The sequence below is a fragment of the Gymnoscopelus microlampas genome (genome assembly GCF_963454915.1).
Source record: "Gymnoscopelus microlampas genome assembly, chromosome: 16".
Lineage (NCBI taxonomy): Eukaryota > Metazoa > Chordata > Actinopteri > Myctophiformes > Myctophidae > Gymnoscopelus > Gymnoscopelus microlampas.
Genome location: NC_139953.1, coordinates 18,295,033 through 18,314,282, shown reverse-complemented (window position 1 = coordinate 18,314,282; position 19,250 = coordinate 18,295,033). Strand labels below are relative to the sequence as shown.

General features: G+C 40.9%; 1 long non-coding RNA gene across 1 annotated transcript; it reads right to left on the bottom strand.

Annotated features, from left to right (window-relative positions):
* Nucleotides 1-9,276: 9,276 nt before the first annotated feature.
* On the bottom strand, nucleotides 9,277-13,529 carry LOC311063363. The gene is made up of 5 exons (XR_014602582.1): nucleotides 13,492-13,529; nucleotides 13,049-13,116; nucleotides 12,700-12,797; nucleotides 9,740-9,945; nucleotides 9,277-9,659 (listed from the first exon to the last, which is right to left on the bottom strand). It is a non-coding gene; the product is annotated as an uncharacterized lncRNA (long non-coding RNA).
* Between the last annotated feature and the right edge of the window lie 5,721 nt (nucleotides 13,530-19,250).

Genomic DNA, 19,250 nt, shown 5'->3' with positions numbered 1-19,250 from the left:
TTTCAGCCTGAGCTATGATGAGCAGATGAAGTTGAAGATAATTTTGATGGAGTGGATTTGTGTGTGGATTTTGATACATTTGATATACTGTCATGGGGTCCAATGTCATCAGAATGTACAGCACTCCACATTTCACTTTCAGCAGTGACCGGTGTTTGTGGCTCCTTTTCAACAGTGACATGTATTGGTAGTTCCTTCTGAATAATGACATGCATTTGCTGTTTCACCTCTGATAGCCACAGGTGTACATCCTGTACAAAACCTTCCAGAATATACATTTTTGGTTGAAACCATGAATTTTGCCTTGCAATTTCCTCCTCAGGTAATGGCAAAACCACCAATGATGAATGACTTTCCCTTGCTTCATCACACAGTTTGATTAATCTGAAGGTCACTGCAAATCAACAGCGAGACAAAATTAAACATATTACAAACATAAACAAACAGATAATACATATATTACAATATATTAAAAGCAGAAGTGATACTTAGGCGTCTTCCTTCTTGCGTGTATCATCATCAGATGTCCAGCTCAATGACGTGCAGCCACTCCCTCGTCTCAGGTCCCACATGGTCTGTACAGGACACAGAGGTGATTATGTGATAGGCAGTCTGCATAAGCATGCTGTGCAGTCTGTCAGGCCCAAACTGTAGGAGTAGTAGCGCAGCAAAATAAACTTTATCTTGAAAGAAAGAATAAGAAAGTCGGAAGATTACTATAGTCTAAAAACATAAACAAACAGATAATACATATATTAAAAACAGAAGTGATACTCAGGCATCTTCCTTCTTTCGTGTGTCATCATCAGATGTCCATTTCAATGACGTGCAGCCACGCCCTCGTCTCAGGTCCCACATCAAAGAGACCGGCCTCCGATGGTGGCCTGTACAGGACACAGAGGTGATTATGTGATAGGCAGTCTGCATAAGCATACTGTGCAGTCTGTCAGGCCCAAACTGTGGGAGTAGTAGCGCGGCAAAATAAACTTTATCTTGAAAGAAAGAAGAAGAAACCCGGAAGATCTATAGTCTACTATAGTCAACACTAAATCGCGCACACATACACACTTTGGTAGGGGTTTGGATTGTGTCGTTACCTTGCCATGATGCAACTCGAAAGGTCACTGAAAATCAACAGAGAGACAAAATGAAACATATATTAAAAACATAAACAAACAGATAATACATATATTACAATATATTAAAAACTGAAGTGATACTCAGGCGTTTTCCTTCTTTCGTGTGTCATCATCAGATGTCCAGCTCAATGACGTGCAGCCACGCCCTCGTCTCAGGTCCCACATCAAAGAGACCGGCCTCCGATGGTGGCCTGTACAGGACACAGAGGTGATTATGTGATAGGCAGTCTGCATAAGCATACTGTGCAGTCTGTCAGGCCCAAACTGTGGGAGTAGTAGCACGGCAAAATAAACTTTATCTTGAAAGAAAGAAGAAGAAACCCGGAAGATCTATAGTCTACTATAGTCAACACTAAATCGCGCACACATACACACTTTGGTAGGGGTTTGGATTGTGTCGTTACCTTGCCATGATGTAACTCGAAAGGTCACTGAAAATCAACAGAGAGACAAAATGAAACATATATTAAAAACATAAACAAACAGATAATACATATATTACAATATATTAAAAACTGAAGTGATACTCAGGCGTTTTCCTTCTTTCGTGTGTCATCATCAGATGTCCAGCTCAATGACGTGCAGCCACGCCCTCGTCTCAGGTCCCACATCAAAGAGACCGGCCTCCGATGGTGGCCTGTACAGGACACAGAGGCTGTGCAGTCTGTCAGGCCCAAACTGTGGGAGTAGTAGCGTGGCAAAATAAACTTTATCTTGAAAGAAAGAAGAAGAAACCCGGAAGATCTATAGTCTACTATAGTCAACACTAAATCGCGCACACATACACACTTTGGTAGGGGTTTGGATTGTGTCGTTACCTTGCCATGATGTAACTCGAAAGGTCACTGAAAATCAACAGAGAGACAAAATGAAACATATATTAAAAACATAAACAAACAGATAATACATATATTACAATATATTAAAAACTGAAGTGATACGCAGGCGTTTTCCTTCTTTCGTGTGTCATCATCAGATGTCCAGCTCAATGACGTGCAGCCACGCCCTCGTCTCAGGTCCCACATCAAAGAGACCGGCCTCCGATGGTGGCCTGTACAGGACACAGAGGTGATTATGTGATAGGCAGTCTGCATAAGCATACTGTGCAGTCTGTCAGGCCCAAACTGTGGGAGTAGTAGCGCGGCAAAATAAACTTTATCTTGAAAGAAAGAAGAAGAAACCCGGAAGATCTATAGTCTACTATAGTCAACACTAAATCGCGCACACATACACACTTTGGTAGGGGTTTGGATTGTGTCGTTACCTTGCCATGATGTAACTCGAAAGGTCACTGAAAATCAACAGAGAGACAAAATGAAACATATATTAAAAACATAAACAAACAGATAATACATATATTACAATATATTAAAAACTGAAGTGATACGCAGGCGTTTTCCTTCTTTCGTGTGTCATCATCAGATGTCCAGCTCAATGACGTGCAGCCACGCCCTCGTCTCAAGTCCCACATCAAAGAGACCGGCCTCCGATGGTGGCCTGTACAGGACACAGAGGCTGTGCAGTCTGTCAGGCCCAAACTGTGGGAGTAGTAGCGTGGCAAAATAAACTTTATCTTGAAAGAAAGAAGAAGAAACCCGGAAGATCTATAGTCTACTATAGTCAACACTAAATCGCGCACACATACACACTTTGGTAGGGGTTTGGATTGTGTCGTTACCTTGCCATGATGTAACTCGAAAGGTCACTGAAAATCAACAGAGAGACAAAATGAAACATAAATTAAAAACATAAACAAACAGATAATACATATATTACAATATATTAAAAACTGAAGTGATACGCAGGCGTTTTCCTTCTTTCGTGTGTCATCATCAGATGTCCAGCTCAATGACGTGCAGCCACGCCCTCGTCTCAGGTCCCACATCAAAGAGACCGGCCTCCGATGGTGGCCTGTACAGGACACAGAGGTGATTATGTGATAGGCAGTCTGCATAAGCATACTGTGCAGTCTGTCAGGCCCAAACTGTGGGAGTAGTAGCGCGGCAAAATAAACTTTATCTTGAAAGAAAGAAGAAGAAACCCGGAAGATCTATAGTCTACTATAGTCAACACTAAATCGCGCACACATACACACTTTGGTAGGGGTTTGGATTGTGTCGTTACCTTGCCATGATGTAACTCCAAAGGTCACTGAAAATCAACAGAGACAAAATGAAACATATATTAAAAACATAAACAAACAGATAATACATATATTACAATATATTAAAAACTGAAGTGATACTCAGGCGTTTTCCTTCTTTCGTGTGTCATCATCAGATGTCCAGCTCAATGACGTGCAGCCACGCCCTCGTCTCAGGTCCCACATCAAAGAGACCGGCCTCCGATGGTGGCCTGTACAGGACACAGAGGTGATTATGTGATAGGCAGTCTGCATAAGCATACTGCAGTCTGTCAGGCCCAAACTGTGGGAGGAATAGCGCGTCAAAATAAAGTTGTTGTTTAGTTGTTGTCCAAGTCGAACCAACGCAATCCACCGTGTTCACTCCACTGCTTCGCAGCTGGCTTGTGAGTTTAGGATTCACATTCTCTAAAATGAGTTTAATGACGTCCTCCTCACTGATCTGAGGCTGCCAACGTTGGCACAGAGACCTGTACATATAGGCAAAATGTCTAAGGCTTTCGTCTTCACCCTGTACTCGGGTTCGAACTCTCAGCCAATTCGTCCTCATAGACCAACACGCCCAGGTGTTGGTCTCCTGGCCTACTACATCCCACTAGTCTCTGGCAGTGCCATGAAACACATTCCTGAGTGTCACAATGAGTTCCTCATCCAACAGGGGCTGCATGGCGAGAAAGTCACGGCACTTTTCCAAATAACGCAATAGATCTGAGGTGTCCTCAAGCTGTCCAAAGGTGGTTAATTGGAGTTTAATGGGAGATTTGCCCATAAATCCTCCTCGCAGGTCACCTTGTACGTTCTCCCGACGTGTATCTCCACCAGTGCGTAGCGTGGACTGCAGATGTTGATGCGCCTTACCAGATGGTGCAGTAGGTGGTATGACAGGAGAACTGGTTTGTAGTGTGGTTTGAACAGCAGTTCCAGCCACTGAAGTAGTGTTAATATTTCTGTATTCATGGTCTCCAGATTTTTCAAGCATGTTGCTACTGATGATTGAGTGTGTTCCAAATTGTGTACAATAGGGGCAGAGCAGTATTTACAACCCTCAGAACTTCAGTATGGCGTTTTAATTTCCAGTTCATGCTCACTCATTGCAGTTGAATGTCCATCCGGTTCATTGATCTGATTTATTTCACTTATTGCAGGTGAATTTCCATCCGGTTCATTGATCTGATTTATTTCACTTATTGCAGGTGAATTTCCATCCGGTTCATTGATCTGATTTATTTCACTTACTGCAGGTGAATTTCCATCCGGTTCATATATTTGAGGCTGGTTAGCTTGAGTTGACATTGTTTGAGGGTGGTGGTGGTGGTGATGATTTGTTTGAGGGTGGTGGGTTTGACACCAACACGGGTGCTGAGTTTCTATTTCATCAAAGACCCACAAGTTTCCATCAAACTTTTCCATTTTGAAATTGCAAATGTTCCCTTTTTGATCGCGTTTGAATAAATAAAATTGTTATTTCCCACTGAGCTTGTTTGCACAGTTTTGCTTGTTTGTTCCTTTGTTTGTTGAAAATGATCCGGTTTTGCACCTGTGAACTCAGTTGTTTTTGCTTGAGATTGAGGTCCTTTTAAACATCTGGGGTGCCACTTTTTATGTAACGGTTTAGCTTTGATATTACTGTTTGGGGTGCCAGTTAGGCCAAAGCCTAACACGAATTTAGTCCAGTCTGGACAAAAAAAACACTTTTTTAAAAGCCAACCTTACACAGGATTTAAATGCACAATTAGTAGAACCAAATGAACCTTAAAACCTGAAACCAGGGATTGATTACCCACAAAAGAATACCTTCAACTCAATAAACAACAGAATGAATGAAATACACAGACACAAAAAACCTCAGTTTGACTTTGTATTGTAAAATAATCCCCAATCCAGTCCACAGTTTGTCCAATACCACGCAGTTCAGTGTCAGTTCACAGAAAGTCACTATTCACAACCCACTGTTCCTTCAAAACAGGTTATTCACAAATGTATTGAAACCTTGGTTAACCAAAATGAAATAAAGACAAAATAAAAATGCCCCACGACCTTTACCGTGGTGGCGAACGAATGAATGAGGCAACCAGCTGTACACCGTGTTTGTGTGAGAGAGGAGGGGGGGGGGGGATAGCTCCAGGAATCCACTCCACTTTTTCAGGTGTGCCTGTGTGTGTGTGCGGTTTGGATTGTGTAGTTACCTCGCCATGATGCAACTCCAAAGGTCACTGCAAATCAACAAAATGAAACATATATTACAAACATAAACAAACAGATATTACATAGATTACAAACAGAAGTGATACTCAGGCGTCCTTTTCTTTCGTGTGTCATCGTTAGACGTCCAGCTCAATGACGTGCAGCCACGCCCTCGTCTCAGGTCCCACATCAAGAGACCGGCCTTCGATGGTGGTCTGTACAGGACACAGAGGTGATTATGTGATCGGCAGACTAAATAAGCATACTGTGCAGTCTCTCAGGCACAAACTGTGGGAGGAGTAGCGCGGCAAAATACAGATTATCTAGAAAGAAAGAAGAAGAAGAATAAAGTTGGGAGATTACTATAGTCCATACTAATAAACACAGATCATTTGTGGTGCAGTTGATTAGTTACAACATATCCGTCATAACCACAAATTAGACAGCACGGCACTGTACCAAATCCCATTAAACAATAATCTCTCAAAAGAAAAATAACACAAACAACAACTTATGTAACCCACATGGTTGTGTAAATCTAAGCATAAGAAGACATCCCAAATCACCTTCACACAACAAAGTTAACTAATACAGGTCTAAGGAGTTAATAATCAATAGAGTCACACTTACAGACAATGCTTGCCTGGCACAACAACAGAAATGGCAGCAAGGGTTTTAAATGCTTTGGTTTTGGCTGAATAGACTGGGATCTAACTCTCTAACCTGTGCTGACCTACTGAACCGGGGAATATACCATTTGTCAAGATAGAGGGAATACAAGTGTTGTGGAGAATATAATACCTTGTGAAAGCCATCATTTTGTTCTAATTTGAATTTGTAGTTATTTTACAGTAATTTAATAACATAATAATCAATGCTGTAGACATAGATCACATTCATGATTTTATGAAGCACATGTCTTGTAACTATTCAATTTGGAAAATAGCAAGCAGCATATCCTTTTAATGCTTGCATGTATGATTGAAAATAATGCCATACCTTGCTATACCCAATTGACGCCCCTGATAGACCAGTAGTGGAAAAAGTACTCAAATGTTTTACTTAAGTAAAACAATCAATACTGCAATATAGAAATACCTAAGTAAAACCAGAATTCTAAATTGACTTGAGTAAAAGTAAAAAAGTAATGGCATAAAGTACCAAAGTATATGTACTTAAAGTACCAAAAGTAAAAGTACTCATGTAGAATGTCCCTTTTCAAGTTTTCAAATGCATAAAAACCTTTTGAAAATAGTTATAGCCGATCTACAAGCTCATAATGCATCGCGATGCGACACATTGTGAGCTTGTAGATCTGCTATTTTCAAAAGATTTTTATACATTTTGAAAACTTGAAATGGGACATTTCTGCAAAAAGTACATTTTGATGCCAATACTTCTGTACTTTTAACTCGAGTACATTTTGAATTCCAGACTTTTACTTGCTTTACTTTTACTTCTGCTGCTGGGGCCTTTCAGTAGGCCTGTCATGAGCCTCTAGCTGAGGTTGGCTTGGGGGTCCTCTGGCTACTGAGAACCAGGCATCAACATCTTTAATGAATCCATCTTTATATTTATTGACCTTTGAGAACCAATCATTTTGCCTTTCTTGTTCATCATGTGGAATAAGAGGCATCAAAGAATCATGCAGTGCATTGGAATTTTCAGACAATTTCATCAAGTTGTGTGTAGCGGTCCCCACCGAAAGATATAAGACTTGAACTGATCATGAATTGATTACGATCCAAAGATCAACGTAAGAACTGGCAAGACAGTACAAAAACAAATAAAAGACTCTGTTAGTTTCCCATACTGTGTGTAAGAACAACAGGTGGCTATCATAACACTAGCTCACTTAAGCTCCAAATTTAAATAATAGAACATTCAAACTGTACTGAAAGTGCTTTTTAACATGGCTTTGACGATCAGTCAGCATTACTATAATTACTTTACAATGAATTAAGGCAGATGACTTCGACATCATCACTTATTCTAATGAACTTGTCTTTTTTCTTTTTTAGCAGTTGTTTTTAAACTCATGAAACACGTTTTTTAACCTTTTTCAAGTGCTTATAATGACGTGTTTTTTAACCATAATGTATGAAATACAGTCATATCAAATACCTTCCTTTGCTATGTACAATTCAAACCTTTCATTTTCAACACACTTTACAGAAAGAGTAGCAAACTCAACTCTGGTTTAGTTTGTTCTTATTATCCATAGCACCACATTCCTTTGTTGCAGAAATACATTTCTTTCATTCAAAGTCCTTCAATATACCTTATGCTGAACAAGAGGTAAACAAATCAAGCAATGCATTTTTAGCAATGGTCCTGTCCTTGTATCACTACAAAACACCTGCTTAGCTGCTAAAGTAGCTAACAAAAGTTTGTAGCAACTCACCAATGTTATCAGAAAGGAACGCTTAGCCCTCTGGCAAGACTGAGATGATGGGCAAGGTGTGTGTGCTGTCTTGTGTGGCTTCCATATGTATTTAGATTAGTATTAATTTGTTTGGGCTCTGTGACTCTGTCACTCTCAGTGATCTCTCCTGCAGTGCAGCTGCAGTGCAGGTTGCCAGGTTGGTTCTGTGGGAATAGGGATTCACAGCAGAGAATGTGGCAGAGACAGAGAACGGGCGGGGCAAGTAGTAGAGGGGTGTCATGTGATTGGGGGAATTCCTCTGTCAGTCTTCATATCCTTGGCTGGCTATGCGCTTGTAGATATGCTATCTTTGTCGTGAAAATATGTGCAAATTGTTGAATATATATTTATATATTTTTAAGTGGACATTTGTAACTCAAATCTTTGCTTCTGAGGGAGTCTACAAATTGTTTTAAAAAATGATGCTATATCAGTGGTTCTCAAACTTTTTCATGTCAAGGACCCCCAAAGTGATATGTATTTGAACACGGACGTAGGGGAGACCATGTTGTTCCAGGGACCCCCGCCTAGAAGCAAAGATTTGAGTTACAAATGTTTGCTTTAAAAGAATATACATATTCAATACATATATTTTTTAATAGCAGTTCTACAAGCTCATTGAGCTCAGTTCGGGGCTCTCCCCCAGGCTGGCAGAGGGAGAGTAGTGCCCAGGATTACAGCTTAGTCAATTGGCACTGGGTGAAAAAAAATGGGTTACAAAAATCGTGGGATAAAAAGAGAAAAGAAAGTGTATTTGAAACAAAACATTAAACAGATCACTAATAGGCTTACACACCTAATTAACACTCAGTGATGTTTGTCATTTTTTTATAATACTTTTCAATCTGTATTTCATGAACTGATAACAAACCAAGCTAACCGTCCATAAACTCAACACAATATTAGTCCGGCCGTTTCGAGCAAAAATCGTACACTTTACGATAAAAGCATGACATTTGGCACACCGTTAGGGCATGCCATAAGGAACATTTTTGGCTATAGGGCCATCGCAGTTTTGTCCTGTGGTAACTATGGCAGCCATTTTCCAAAATGGCCACCACCTGCTGTCATTTTACCAATAACTCAGGTGCTAGACCACCTAGGATCTTGATTCTGGTGACTAATCCTACATTTTCAAGGATGAGGAATACAGTGGTACTATTTACAACATGCTACTACCTAACTACATATATCTGGCATTCAGTTAATTCAATAATTGTAAACCCATCAAAATATGTAATGATGTAGTACAGTAGCCTACATGTTTTCAAACTGACACGTGAGAGTCAAGAATGCAGTACTTCACTGTTTTCACTCTTTTATTAGTAGTCGCATTGCATAATTATTTTAAATGGACTATAAGACACAACAAAGACAGAGTACTCATGAGTCATAGCATAATGGCATATAGACCAATTATTTGCGCTGGTTTCACCCAGCGCAAATACACCCCAACCCCCTCTTGTGTGTTGGCTAGTGAGGTGCGTCCTAGCGAGACCTGATAGAATGGGTTTCATTGCGCACATACTGGTTCCGCACATATTGGTTCTTAGCAGTGTGACGTCGTCTGTTAAGGGGTCTATTCAATAAAGCCAGATAATCTACACAATGTTAGTTGCACAGTCCACCACAGTAGCAAAGGGCAGTACACTGAAGTGCTGTCTTAACACATCTGCATTGTCCACTGCATCCCTTTTTGCAACCACAGCGGAAGAGTTCCCGACAGGCCAGGCTCGCTTCTGTGTGGTCCAGTGCACTTCCCATCCTCCTGTCAAAATTAGAATCAGCTTTATTGTCAGATCACAGGTTTACAAGTGTAAAGAAGCGGATTAAATTATTTGCATTCACCTGTCTCCTTCCTCTTCCACCCCCATTCACCTGGGGATGGGAGTTCAGGGGCTGCAACCATCGCCTGTCCCCAGCAGTGGCCAGCTTGGTAGGCTGCCCTCTTTGTATGTTGAATCAGTGCAGCTCGTGTTGGGGGGAGTCCATCAATTGTTCTGCCCTTCTAGGTGAATAGCTGCTTCCGTGCCTGATTCACTGATGCCTGGCCGCTAGTATGGTCATAGAGCAATAACACAAATGGTCAGTATCATTATCATGGTCAGTATCATGGTCAGTACCAAGGTCAGTACCATGGTCAGTACCAGTACCATGGTCAGTATCAGTACCATGGTCAGTATCATGACCGGTATCATGACCAGTATCATGGTTAATTATGGTCAGTACCATGGTCAGTATCATGGTCAGTATCAGTACCATGGTCAGTACCATGGTCAGTATCAGTATCATGGTCCATACCATGGTCAGTATCATGGTCAGTATCAGTACCATGGTCAGTACCATGGTCAGTATCAGTATCATGGTCAGTACCATGGTCAGTTTCATGGTCACCATGATACTGACCATGATACTGACCATAATTAACCATGATACTGGCCATGATACCGACCATGATACTGACCATAATTCTGACATTAAACTGACCATGATACTGACCATGAAACTGACATTCTACAGACCATGATACGTACATGATATTGACATTATACCGACCATGATACTAACCATCATACTTGCCAGGAAACAACAATTTGAGCCGTTATTGTCTCCACCAGGCCGAAAGGCATGGCGAGAGAGTATGTTTTACCCCTGTCCGTCCGTCCGTCCGTCCGTCTGTGAACAGCTAATCTCTGGCACCGTTAGCCCGGTTTATTACTGTAAATGTATTACATTATGAGCAGTTATTACATTATGAGTTGCTACAGCAACTCATAATGTAATAACGGCTCATAATGTAATAAACGAAATGTAATAAAAGCTCATAATGTAATAAACTAAATGTAATAAAAGCTCATAATGTAATAAACTAAATGTAATAAAAGCTCATAATGTAATAATCAGCTCATAATGTAATAAAATCATGAGCCCATAATGTAATAATGTGTTACATTAAGAATCTTGCGTAGCCACTCATAATGTAATAACACTGCATAATGTAACCAGAAAAAGTGCTCCCCGGAGCACAGGTCTCCGCCAGGTCAGGGAGGTTATTGTGGCCTCCTGGTGGCGCTATAATAGGCCAATGTGAAAAGGGTGCTATTTCTTCTTAGGCCTTTCAATCGGACACTGCATTCATGATTTGAGGCATTTTGTTCCAAAAATGTGTTTTGCTAAATTAGACCTGCTGGTGGCGCTATAACAGGCCAATGTGAAAAGGGTGCCATTTCTTCCTCGGCCTAGTGGGAAGGTGTGCGCAAAATCTCACGGCAATCGCACACTGCGTTGATGATTTGAGGCATTTTGTTCAAAACGAACCAATCCTGCAAACTTTGGAAGCCAATCTTAGCCAATCAGGATAGAATATAAAAATCGGAGAGACCCGTGTTGATCACATGACTATATAGATACCGTGTACCGATTTGCGTGAGGTTTGGACAAAATCTGTAGGAGTGATATCCAAAAATGTGTTTTGCACAAATCGGCCTCCTGGTGGCGCTATAACAGGACAATCTGAAAATTTTGGGGCAGATGTTCGGCTTTGGCATCCAGGGAGTGTGTGTGCACAGTTTCGCAGCGGCCGGGCTAACAGACACACGGACGGACGGACGGACAGACAGGGGTAAAACATACTCTCTAGCCATGCCTTTCGGCCTGGCGGAGACAATAACGGTTCAAATTGTTGTTTCCTGGCAAGTATGATGGTCAGTATCATGGTCGGTATAATGTCAGTATTATGTACGTATCATGGTCAGTATCATGGTCTGTAGAATGTCAGCATCATGGTCAGTATCATGGTCAGTATCATGACAGTATTATGGTCAGTTTAATGTCAGTATCATGGTCAGTATCATGGTTAGTATCATGGCCAGTTTAATGTCAGTATCATGGTCAGTATCATGGTCAGTATCATGGTCAGTATCATGTCAATATAATGTCAGTATCATATACGTATCATGGTTAGTATCGTGTCAGTATCATGGTCAGTTTAATGTCAGTATCAAGGCCAGTATCATGGTCGGTATCATGGCCAGTATCATGGCCAGTATCATGGTTAATTATGGTCGGCATCATGGCCAGTATCATTGTGACCATGAAACTGACCATGATACAGACCATGATACTGATCATGATACTGACCATGATACCGACCATGGTACCGACCATGATACTGATACTGACCATGGTACTGACCATGGTACTGACCATGGTACTGACCATGATACTCACCATGATACTGACCATGATACTGACCATGATACTGACCATGATACTGATAATGATTATTATGATGTAACACTTTACTTTTCTCAACAATATGAGACATTATTACATTATGAACTTTTATTACATTATAAGCGGCCACGTGAGATTTATAATGTAACACATTATTACTGTAGTAACTGAGTAGTACCACTGTAATATGCCTGACTACGCCACCTCCCGCTTGTGGAGGGGGCAGGAGGAACCCTTAAACCTTATTCTGTTCAACTTCCCTTAAACAGGAACAATTATTTTACTAGAGGCAGTTTGTGGAAAAATATAACAACTTTATTACCATAAAATTACAAAACACATCACTGTCTATTACAAACTAGCACGACAATTAAGGTATTTAAGGCAAGGTATTTAGTATTAAAATGGCAATCTAACAGTTACCTCTCACATTATAAGGAAGGGCGGGTGCACACAGTGAATACCAAAATAACTAGGGGAAAAGAAAAGGGGACAGGCCTCAAAGAAATCATGCAATATAAATACAAAACTCAAATACAAAACATGCAGTGCCAGGTTATATGAATACACACCAATAAAACCAAAGGGGTCCCCAGTGCAGTCCCAAGCTGAGAGGAGAGCCGTGTGCAGCAGGGCGGACCCGGCCTTGAACAGGGTTACATGAATTAAACTGTAACAGAACAGAGGAGAGAAACAGTTAAAATATGCCAATATGGATAAATGTTAAAACCTATGCCTACAGTGTACCTTGGTTAGATGGCTCAAACAAACAAAACAAAAAGAGTAAATTAACAGTGGAAAACAGTGGCCGGTGTGGTCCCTTTAAGGAGACAAACAAAACGCATTAGTTGCCAGCCCTAGTATCACACTATAAAACATTATATTCAAATCATTAAAAGAACAAAACAGCTTAAAACCTACTTTGTGTTGCAGTAACGGTGCACACAATATAAGGCCAAGGCGAGGGGGCAACCTCAACACCAGAGCTGCTGTATAAAAGACAGTGATGTTACAAACTAAAATACACTAAAATCCACAAAGAGGCAATGCATAAAATGTATACTGCTTTACCCGTGTCTCCAGGTAGGGCAGATAGAACAGACACCACCAGGAGGTCACTTCATTTGTAAAACTGAAATAATAAATAAATGCATTAAAAGATAATAAAACACAATGCTGTTGGCTAAATTAAAGTGCTAAAGAGCATGGGAAGCCTCCATGTGCTCAACAGAAAATAGGCAACCAAACAAACAAAAGCCAGTAGTAACATGTGCTCAAACAATAAGCTAAACATTAGCATGAGCTACAACAAACAAAAGGGTCGCACAAAGTAGCAGATCTACAAGGTTCAGTTTTTGGCCTACCATGTGTTCTCCTTCTCCCTGCATGAACCATGCTGCCTACAGCAGAGACAAATGGCTCTCTACTGGGAGGAGCTGGCTTTTATACTTCCTGGTCATGGTGGTCAGGTGCAGTGGGTGCACCAGTCACCTAGATTCCCACATTACATTATAGAAAAATCTGTTATTACGTTATGCGCTAATTCTTTTATTACATTATGAGCTGATTATTACATTATGAGTTTTTATTACATTTAAATTATTACATTATGAACCATTATTACATTATGAGCCGTTATTACATTATGAGTTGCTACAACACTACCGAAACGAAAAAAAAAAAATGTTCCCCCAAAAACCTGTTAGGAGTACGTTTCAGGCAATTTAAAGTTGATTGGTAGTGACTTTTTTTTTGGTCCCTAACATTCATCGAGCTCTGGAGGATCACAACAGTTATTGTTAAAAAACAAGAAAGAATGACATAGATGTCATGATGGACAGCGCAGGACCCCCCCCCCCCCCCCCAAAAAAAAGAAAATAGTTTTGGGGGTACAAAAGCATGGGATGAAAAAAAAAAAAAAAAAAAAAAAAGGAGGTCCGCGGTCGTCCCCCCCCCTTAGGGGTCCCTGGAGACCCTTGGGGGTCCCTGGGGGTGACCTACAGACACGGCGAAGGAAAACTGTAAAGCCACAGCCATGCGATGTTGCACATGAACTCTGCAGCCGCACTGAGCAGAGATGCTCATAGGCCTGCGTCCTGCGTCGCTGACGCACAATATTGTGAAAGGACGCATTCATGACACCGTCGTGCCGTCGTGGCGTCGTACTAGAGTTGTCACCAACAACAGAGAAAAATATAAAAACCAGAAAAAGTGCTCCTCGGAGCACAGGTCTCCGCCAGGTCAGGTAGGTTATTGTGGGCCAGCAATTTTCGGAATTCGCCAATCAGGATGGAATATAAAAAATTTGACAGATCCATCTTGATCACTTGACTATAGAGATCATGTGTACTGATTTGCATGTTTGGACAAAATTAAAAGTAATATAAAAAAGAAACATCTGCCTCCTGGTGGCGCTATAATAGGGCAATGTTAAAAGGGTGGCGTTTGTTCTTCAACGTAGTGCAAATGTGCGTGCAAAGTTCCACCACAATTGGACGCTGTGTTCATGATTTGCGGCATTTTGTTCAAAGCGGGCCACTCCTGCAAACTTTAGATGTCAATGTTAGCCAATCACGATGGAATATGAAATATCAAACAGATGCATCTTGATCACATGACTATAGAGATCATGTGTACCGATTTGCGTGAAATTTGGAAAAAATGTGAAGGCTTAATCTAAAAAAAAAAAAGTTTTACATAAGTCGGCCTCCTGGTGGCGCTATAAAAGGCTAATGTGAAAAATGCAGGGCAGATATTTTTCCTTGGCCTCTAGGGAGTATGTGTGCAAAGTTTCACGCAGATCGGTGCAGATAGTTAAAAACACAAATCTGCCTTTTATAGCGCCACCATGAGGCTGATTTGAACATTTTCAAATGGCATTTCTTCCTCGGCCTAGTGGGAACATGCGTGTTAAATTTCACATAAATCACAAGCTGCGTTCATGATTTGAGGCATTTAGTTCAAAATGGACCAATCCTGCAAACTTTGGAAGCCAACCTTAGCCAATCAGGATGGAATATGGAAAATCAGGCAGATCTGTGTTGATCACATGACTATAGAGATACTGTGCACCGATTTGCGTGATGTTTGGATAAAATCTGTAGGAGTACTGTCCAAAAATGTCTTTTGCACAAATCAGCCTCCTGGTGGCGCTATAAAAGGCCCATGTGAAAAATTTGGGGCAGAGGTTCTGCTCTGGCATCCAGGGAGTGTGTGTGCACAGTTTCACTGCGATCAAGCCAACGGTGCCAGAGATTAGCTGTTCACAGACACACGGACACACACACACACAGACACACGGACGGACAGGGGGTAAAACATACTCTCTCGCCATGCCTTCGGCCTGGCGGAGACAATAATTTGCGATAAAATTATTAGTGCACGATAAGTATCGGCCCGATAATTATCGGTTCGATATCAGGAATTATGACGTCATCACGATAAAACCGATAACATTAATAATAGCTCCGATAATATATAATATTTGTCAACTGTGATCTGCATGGACTCTCAGTTAGACACCGTTGTACTGGAGAAGTATAACTCTCGGTTAGACACCGTTGTACTGGAGAAGTATAACTCTCGGTTAGACACCGTTGTACTGGAGAAGTATAACTCTCGGTTAGACACCGTTGTACTGGAGAAGTATAACTCTCGGTTAGACACCGTTGTACTGGAGAAGTATAACTCTCGGTTAGACACCGTTGTAGTGTTGTGCTAGTGGTGTGCTAGTTACTGAAAACCAGTGACTAGTTACCATTACTAGTTACTTGTCATGTAAAAGTAACTCAGTTACTTTACTAGTTACTTACACCAAAAAGTAATGCGTTACTGTGAAAAGTAACTTTGAAGTTACTTTAAAAAAGAAAGGGCTCCCATTATTGCCCTTATAGCCTTCATTTCAGTACTGTTATTGCATTGGAGAATAATACAATCTGTTGATCAACTTGACATGCATTTGCATCACTGAACTCTGCTAAGCAATGTGGTCAATACCAGGGGTTACGATATAGGATTGTAACCTGCTGGTCCCAATGTCCGGAATGAATCAAATGTATCAGACATCTGATAAAAAATACCGGTCATAACTATATTTAAGCATTAATTACAATTAAGCAGGTGCGTAAATACAGCCTAACACTTAGGCCTACAGCATTATATTTTGGATTGAGCTATTTGAACATGAACCATGATGAACGAGTAATATACACATTTTATATACAGTAGCAGGGTCATCTTGCACAAATACATTAATTACCTACACTTGTGCCTGGCAATGTCCTTCTCACCCATTGACTTGCATGTTAAATGATGGCGTTTCCCCTTAAAAAATAATCGATCATTTCAGGAGCAAGAGCTTAAAAATCTATTCTAAATCTAGTCAACAAGGCCTGCAGTAGGCTATGCACTGGACAAATATGCATGACATTATTTCAATACACTAAAAACCAGTGGTGGAAAGTAACTAAGTACATTTACTCAAGTACTGTACTTATAAGTACAATTTTGAGGTATCTGTACTTTACTTGAGTATTTCCAATTTCCAATACTTTTACTACTACTCCACTACATCTCAGAGGCAACTATTGTACTTTTACTCCACTACATGTATTTGAAAACTTTAGTTACTAGTTACTTTTCAGATATAAATTATGATATAATGAAACATACATTAACCACTTTAACCCTATTTTATACCTAGCCGGTCTACAAGCTCACAACGCGTCGCATCGCGACCCGTTGTGAGCTTGAAGATCTGCTATTTTCAAATATTTAGTACTTTTACTTTTGGTACTTTAAGTGCATTTTGATGCCAATACTTTTGTACTTTTACTCAAGTAAATTTTGAATTCTGGACTTTTACTTGTAACAAGAGTATTTCTATATTGCAGTATTGGTACTTTTACTTAAGTAAAGAATTTGAGTACTTTTTCCACCACTGCTAAAAACATGGGAAATGTTAGAGGGAGTAATAGCCACGGATACACGACGGTCGACTGTCACGACCGTCATGGATGAACTTCAACCTAGTGTTTGCACTTTCTCCATTTATGACCCGTACATCTACATAAACGTTCATATTTCAAAGATAAAGTGCTTATCCCATGGCGACGGAGGTTACATGTATATATGGGCTCTCAAAAGTACCTGTATCATCCGTATTGTTCAATAAAAAGCATTTTAATCTGATCGGTGGCCATATGCTTTTAACAGAGTGACCCTATCGGTTGGTAGGTGTATTGCACTCGAATACATTATGAAAAAATGGCCACTAATCGGATTACAATGCTTTTCATTGAACAATAGTATAGTTCAGCTTGGGAAAAGCAGCCTTTAACGGGTTTGGGTACGTGGTTCATAATCACCATTGCGTTATCGTGGTTATCTCTCTCTCTCTCTCTCTCTCTCTCTCTCTCTCTCTCTCTCTCTGGACCTCACTGTCCATGAAAAGAATGTCGGGGACTCGGGGCTCCCGAAAATTATCTCGCAGAATCGCTGCTGCGCTGAAAATAGCAGATCTACAAGCTCACAACGCGTAGTGATGGGACCTGTTGTGAGCGTGTAGATCTGCTATTTTCAAATAGCCAACGCAGCCATGCAGATCTGCAAGCCTAACCGAATGACTGTTAAAGCAGTTTGTTTAAATTACTTTATAAAATGTTATATTTTCACAGGGATTATTTATTAGTGTAGATATACATTTTGGAGTGGATATATGTGTCCAGATGCCTGTCAGACCGTCTGCTCCGCAGGTCTAGAATGGAATAAACGGGCGCAGCCAACGTCAACAATTGGTCTCGACCAGACGTGAGATCTCAGCGTAAAGTAGGATGAAGCCCACGTCAGGATATATTGATAAATGCCGAAAGGTGCGGTGATATCGCCGTACGTTCATTATTCGGGCTACACCGCGTTGATAAATGAGGGCCACTGTGCCTTAACTCCGCCAGACAGCTTTTTGTGTATTTACTATGAATATCGCCCCTATACTTAAGGCTGACAAATAACGTAATACACATCCATTCTCTCTCTACGTCCTGCGTGTCTGGAGGATGTTGGGTCTTTTGAGCAATTGAGCCAATGTGTATTCTCAGAATCCCATTTCACACTCGAGTGTGAAATGTGTCTGTCTGTGTCCCTCATTCACAGAACCGGTTTATTGACATAAGCGCACAATATAAACACCACACACATGTCCTGGCCTGAGTGGCCTCGTTCTCTTCATGTTTGATTCTCTTGAGACAGCAGAGAGGCAGCAATGGCACCAGCGTAAAAAAAAAAGTTTGTCCAGAGCAAACTCAGCGACGCGAGGACGCCTAAACGAACGGTCGCCTAAACCACTTTCAGGGCAAGCTGCTTCAGGCTGCAGCATCAGTCCTGCTTGGTAAAATAAAGGCTGAACTCAGTGGACATTGGACAATATTTTGCAATAGGCCTACTCGCGTATAAAGATTTCCCGCTTTCCAAACGGGAACTAGTTGCAGTTTGTATTCGATTCATGGAGGATGGAGGACTCATCAAAGAGCGGGCAGTGGAATTTATTGACACCGCGGATTTGACTGCACGGTGCATCACAAAGCGCTCCTAAAATAAACCTTTCCGAGCGCACTTTATGTACACTGCAATTCTCACTGGCTAAATGTAGTGCTTTGCACTCTGTAGCCTAACAAAGCATCCCTGGATATTAGCAATACATTGCCAGCTTTGTTTTTGTGTATCAAGTGGTCCCCCCCCCCTTTTTCTCTCTCATGTAGCCTACTGGTGCAGCGATATGCTTGTGGTTCAAGAAAGTACAAAATAAAAGTCTTTGAGTCGTTGTCATGGTTAATAATTTACCAATCATCTACCAACTATTGTAGGCTACCCGTGTCTAAGCTAAAACATAAACATGTAGGTCGCCTACATAGGCTACTTTGGTAAATAAATCTGGTTATTTGAAGAGGAGGTTATTCAACTCTCCAGCTGTCTATCTGCGACTCTCTCCCCCCCGCCGCCCCTTGCGCTTCAACTACATGCAAAAAGGCCGTTCGCAGCTCGCGATGCTTAAATGAAGAAATGTGCACAGAAAATCATCTAAAACTATGCTAAATAAACCCCAAATAAAAATCAAAAATAAAAGCGG